Raw genomic sequence first — 6,503 nt, forward strand, 5'->3', positions numbered from 1 at the left:
TGTGTCAATTTGTCTTTTGATGTCACCCATCATATTCATCAATTGGCTCATTTGATATTTAAGTTTAGTCAATATTCTTTTGAGTTAGTGTACTCAGATTACACTTACTTTACGTCTGTTCTCATTGACTGCATCTTCCCCTCGATTCTACCCAGATGTTGACCACATGCAGTATGGTCACTTGGGTTGACCCTATCCTGAGGTTTCTAAAAATAAGGAGGTTGATAGTTATTGTTTTTAGCTTGATTCAAACTATTACCTCCTATTTGGTTTCCTCTTCATCTCAGATTTGAGTGATCTTTCCACCCATATTTTCGATATAATTCACATCCTCAACATGATTCTTGATGTAGTGGAAGAGCAGTTTGTCTCCTCTATACATAGGCAATGTATTATTAGCAGATTCAATATGATTAAGTCTATCCACTAACTGTTAATATTTGTTATCCTCTTGAATATCTTTTACCGTAGCGGTTTTCTAACCATATGTAAATCGTTTAATGGACCGTTGATAGGAGTTCAATGTCATGTTCTCAATGATTTCGTACGTATCCTCGTACGTTCTGTTCATAAGGGCTCTTGCTGTTGCTCCGTCTAGTCCTGATCTTGCATTTGAATCCAACTTGTTATAAAATACCTACAATCGCATCCACTCAGGGAATCCATGGTGAGGGCATTTCTGAATCAACATTTTGAAATGTTCCCACGCCTCATGAAAACTTTCTCCTTCCATTTGTCTAAAGACAACAATTTCTCTTTTTAGTTGAACCGCTTTACTAATAGGGAAGAACTTCTGTAAGAACTTTCCAGCGAGCTCATCCTATGTCGTGATAGACCTTGGTGCCTGCAAATCTAACTAAGACAAGGGAACAACTAAAGTCGAATAGTATCACCAGTGGCTCCGTTGTACTTAAAAGTATCACAAAGTTGGAAAAACCGTTTTAAGTGTTTATTTAGATCCTTTGTCATTGTGCCCCTAAATTGCAGATTATTTTGAATCATATGAATTATTGCCAATTTGATCTCAAAATTATTCGTTGTAATAACCAACATCGTTATGCTTTCCTGAACCATGTCCAGACTTGGTAATGCATAATCTCTCAAGGTTCTTTCATTACAAGCCATGTGTAAGTTTGCGGGTAACTGTGGTGGTGTTGGTGGATCTCCTAAAGCGATATCGTCAGTGACTTCGAATAGTGGATTCTCGCGTGGTACATTGTCTACAACAAGTAATGGTGGGTCTTACATCTACTGTTGTTGTTGTTCTTGATGATTTCTCTGAATTATTCTCTCTGAATCTGTAACTGGCTCTATAGGTGTTCCCCTACAACGAGTCATACATTAAACGCAGAAAGAGAGGATTAGTACTAATAAAAATTAGAATAATATCTATCACCTAAAAAAATTTTAATTATTCTTACGAAGTGTAAAAATTAAAATCAAACTAGTGACGTTGCCTCCCCGGCAATGTCGCCAACAACTTGACCGCCTCCAGACATACTAACGTCTAGAGTGTGAATACTACAGTAAAGAATATATCGATGAGGTGGTATCCGCAAGTATTTGGGTTCAGTTGTAATATAGTTACGACGGAGTAGGTGAGTACTCTGAGTATCGTACCCAAATGAGGCTAGTGCTAGATCAATTTTAACCTAAACACCAAAAGATCTAATTAGTACTCGAAGTAAATTATAGTACGAAAGTAAAAAATAAAAGGATTTTTTAATATTTTTATAATAATGAAAATATAATAACATAAAGAAATAAATATCAAGAGATTGAATAATAGAATAAATCAAATTTGATTATGGGTGATTAGCTCTCTTCGGTAATCCCCATCAACTTTCACTTAAGGTTCCTCATTAATCAACTAGTTGCTATCCTAGCAGGATCTTTTGATCTTCCATTCAAATAACGAGTCGGCAAAGACTACTTATCTTCCGACCTCATAGTCCAGACCGATAGGCCATACTAATTTTGGGTTAATTCCCACCTTGTTGACTTCCTAAGGTTGTCAGGCCTATGGTTTAGGTTCTTCCGTTGCCAAACAGCTGATCTGTTGAGTAACCCTATAAAACAGTTAAAAGATCATACCTCCACTCGCTAATCCCCCATAAAAGGATTAGTTCCTCATGGTTTTCATAAGCAATATAAAATCGATATAAAGAACAAGCATGAAAAGATAATATAGAGTTTAATAAGAAGCCTGATTTGTATTAAGAATGATTGTGAATCCACAAGTTTGATTGTCTTCCACAAATCAGATTTCTCGAGATCAAACAAAGAATAACTTGAAAATAAACCTAAAACCTAAGAAGAAAGAAAAGTTAAGCTGAATCTAAAAAAAATATTCTAAACTAAGTAATTTGTGGTCCATAACATGTGACAAAGAAGCCTATTTATAGATTTCAGGTGGCCGTCGTCCTTAACCCTAGGTTAGCTGACACCCTTTGGTTGTGTCGCGACATCAAAGACAGTCTTTTGATTTCTCTATTTTGCTCCCTATGTTACAACATTAATCATTCCGTGTTGCGACATAATGATCAGTATTGGTTTAGTACTGTAACACCCCTAACCCGTATCCGTCACTAGATTAGGGTTACGAGGCATTACCGAACAAGAAACAGTTCAGCACAATCATTTATCTCTTTTCATACACCAAAGAATAACGATACATTTATAACATTATCAAACTTGAATATCCTCAATTTACTTATTTTAAATTCAAATATATAAAATGATAATTACAATTCAAATCAATCATACCTTACTAAGCATGTATCACAAATAAACACATTTCAAAATTCAAACTAATTCAATTTAAACATACATCAAAGCTCAATCGAGCATATTCTATAATTAACAAATTCGAACCAAACTTGTATACATCAGAGTCATGTTAGATTATATAATACTTTCAATATTCGATTTCCCAAAATCCATCGTATTAATGACATTTTCATAATTAAATCATATTCAAGCATATATCTTCACTTTTCATATATAGAAAATGTGTCCGTACATAATTTCACTATTTAAATATCAAACATTTCATTTCATAACTTCTGTATATGTACATAATGAAACCAATATGTATACAACTTAATGTCCAATCACATTTACAACATTAGTAACATTATATTATGGTCGTACATACCTTTGATGTCATTATATTATACACATATGACCATTTCAATGAAATCATTCAATCATAAACTATATACGCTCAATAAAAATCAACTTATCATTTAATCGACTAATCCAATAAATTTATAAAAGCTAAATTCAAACTTGTATTGCTCACTTAACTATCATTACCCGAATTTGTATGTATCTTATTCATAAATTTTAAATCTACCTTGAAATCATTTATATATATCATTTAAAAGACCAAAAACATGCATATTTATCTATTACAAGTTTGCGCATATGAATGCACCATTTTAGCCATATCAAAAAAAAAATCCATACAATTCATATCATTTTACAAAAATAAAATCGAATATTAAGTCCACTTGCATGAGCAAATCGTACCTTTATTAAATACTCCACATTCCTAATTTATTTCATAACAAATTGACATCTATAAATAACCTCATAATTTGTACAAGATTTAGCCATTAAATCATAAGTCAAAATATGCCATTTCCGGGTTCACTTAATTACTAAATTACATAACAATACCTTAACAAAGCATATCAAACAATATTCACATATATTTACTTATAAATAAACCATAGCCGAAACACTAAAACTAAAACCAAACATATCACACATATCATATATATATATATAACACATAACCAAGATTAATTAAGCTTGAATATCATTTACCTTATTACCGAAGCACATGTCTAAAACACCATAATATATATATACACCATGGCCAATTCAGAGATTGACATATTATACCAAACTCACTTCACTTATATGCTTTAACTAAGCTCACCTATGCCGAATTATTTACCACATTCTTAACAAAACATATCAAACATAATTCACATAAATAAATATGCCATAGCTGAAATACCAAAATCAACATATCTATCACTTGATCAAAAGTATAAAAACCATGCTTAACAAAATAAATGAGCCATTTTTGCATGGCTCATATTTACATACCCAAAAAATCAAACATATTAACTAGACTATACATGCCATAAGTTTAAATTCAACCTTAGTAAAATACCGAAAACAGTTGATAGTGTGATAGACTTCTCTGACGATTCCCGTGCTCTTAACCAACTTCCAAATCTATAAAATTGAAAGCGATTACACACAGTAAGCGATTAAAGCTTAGTAAGCCATAAGCAAATAAACATTTAATCATTTACATAAATTAAGCTAGACAATTAGTAATAAATCATTATAATTTCACATATAATTCAATTTATCAATTTATATATATCAAAACTTATATAATTTGTAATAACTTCCCTCTTTACCGAATAATCAATTGAACATTAATATATCCAATCATCACTTTCCTCAATGCACATATACATCAAAGGCTGAATACATATATATTCAAATATGCAATCACATAATTCATATTTCACATAACTTCATATCATCAATTCAAGTATACAACTTACCTTATTTTCAAATAGGTAATCAACAATCACATACCTGGTCACTTAACCTGATTTATACATTCGTACACAACTTATCTTTGCCCGTTGAACCATTCAGAATTAAAAAGGATACTCGGATAGTCGAAAGACTCGTACAATGCCAATGTCCCAGACGTGGTCTTACATGTAATCACATATCAATGCCACTGTCCCAGACAGGGTCTTACACGAATCAAATACGATGCCAATGTCCCAGACATGGTCTTACACGTAAACACAAGTCGATGCCAACGTCCCAGACGTGGTCTTACACGATAACACATATCGGAAATCCTATGTCATGACATATGTATCCTATCTATTCCTAAGGTTCGTACGGGCTCTCGGACAACGTATCTCGATCGAATCAAACACGAAATAAAACTTCCTGGCTTATCACACATTCGGCCAATACACATATATATCCACAAAATTCAATTCAAGAAATAACATATATATATATTTGCAAATTCAACAACATTTATATGCTAATAGACTTACCTCGGATGTCGTCGACTGTTAAATCGGCTACTCGACCACTTTTGTATTTCCCCGATCCAAATCCGATTTCTTTAATTCTTGATCTAAGCATATTCAAATTAAGTTTATTTAAACATCATTCTATTCAATTTAACCTAAAAACACATAAATAGGCAAATTACAATTTTGCCCCTAACATTTCACACTTTTTACAATTTAGTCCTTTTTGCTCAAAACACAAAATACACAAAATTTGACTTCACTCCTTAAGGGCCGAATATTCCTAGTGTCCATACAAGCCCACATATTTCATTTATTTCACATTTTAGTCCCTCAAAAATTTATTTTTACAATTAAACCCTAATTACTCAAATTCATCAAAATTCAAAGACAAAACATGTTAATCTTTCACATATCTTTCATATTCCATCATCAACTATCACAAAGCTCAAGCATTCATCAATGGCATTTCTCAAAATCATCAACAATTCACAAAATTAAGATATGGGTTTTGAAGTATTCAAAGCAATGATCTCAAAAACGTAAAAATATCAAAAACCAAACAAAACCCAACCTTGAATTAAGCTTCAAAATGGCCAAATGTTTCAAGCTTTCAAACCTTGTTTTTCTTTTCTACATTCGGTGAAGAAAGATGAACATAAAATGGTGGCTTTTAATGTTTTGTTTTATTATAACATATATTATTATATTATTATTATTTTAACTTTTATTTTATATATATAAAAATCACATATCATCATTATGCCATCCACTACCTATTACTATTGGCTAAATTACAACATAAGGCCTCAAACTTATAAAGACAACAACAATTAGGCACTTTCTTAATTAACCATCAAATTTTCATTTTATGCGATTAAGCCCTTTTTTTCAAATTAAGCACACAAACATAAAATTAATTCACGAAACTTTCACATATGTAAATTCACACATAATTAACACAGAAAATAATATTAAAATATTTTTCAGACTCGATTTTGTGGTCCCAAAACCACTGTTCCGATTAGGGTCAAAATCGGGCTATTACAACTCTCCCCCTCTTAGGGATTTTCGTCCCCGAAAATCTTACCTGTGAATAGGTTTGGATAACGCTCTTTCATTGTATCTTCTGACTCCCAAGTTGCCTCCCCAACTCCGTGTTTTTGCCATAGTACTTTGACTAACGAAATTTTCTTATTTCTCAATTCTTTAATCTCACGAGTCAGAATACAAATCGGTTCATCTTCATATGTCATATCAGATTGAATCTCAATCTCTGTGGGACTAATTACATGTGAAGGATTAGATAGGTATCTATGGAGCATCGAAACATGAAATACATTGTGAATCTTTTCTAGCTCAGGTGGCAACAGCAATCTATAAGCAACCAGCCCGATACGCTCTATAATC

At 32.2% G+C, this 6,503-nt stretch overlaps 1 long non-coding RNA gene and 1 other non-coding gene across 2 annotated transcripts; one reads left to right on the top strand and one right to left on the bottom strand.

Moving 5' to 3' along the window:
- The first annotated feature begins 659 nt into the window (after window positions 1–659).
- LOC121214105 (small nucleolar RNA R71) lies at window positions 660–766 on the top strand. The gene has a single exon (XR_005909692.1). It is a non-coding gene; the product is annotated as a small nucleolar RNA R71 (small nucleolar RNA).
- A 3,231-nt stretch (window positions 767–3,997) lies between these two features.
- Window positions 3,998–5,199, bottom strand: LOC107921428 (uncharacterized). Its single transcript, XR_001691061.2, has 2 exons — window positions 5,115–5,199; window positions 3,998–4,254 (listed from the first exon to the last, which is right to left on the bottom strand). It is a non-coding gene; the product is annotated as an uncharacterized lncRNA (long non-coding RNA).
- Window positions 5,200–6,503: the final 1,304 nt, after the last annotated feature.

Source organism: Gossypium hirsutum, chromosome D01, assembly GCF_007990345.1.
Source record: "Gossypium hirsutum isolate 1008001.06 chromosome D01, Gossypium_hirsutum_v2.1, whole genome shotgun sequence".
NCBI lineage: Eukaryota > Viridiplantae > Streptophyta > Magnoliopsida > Malvales > Malvaceae > Gossypium > Gossypium hirsutum.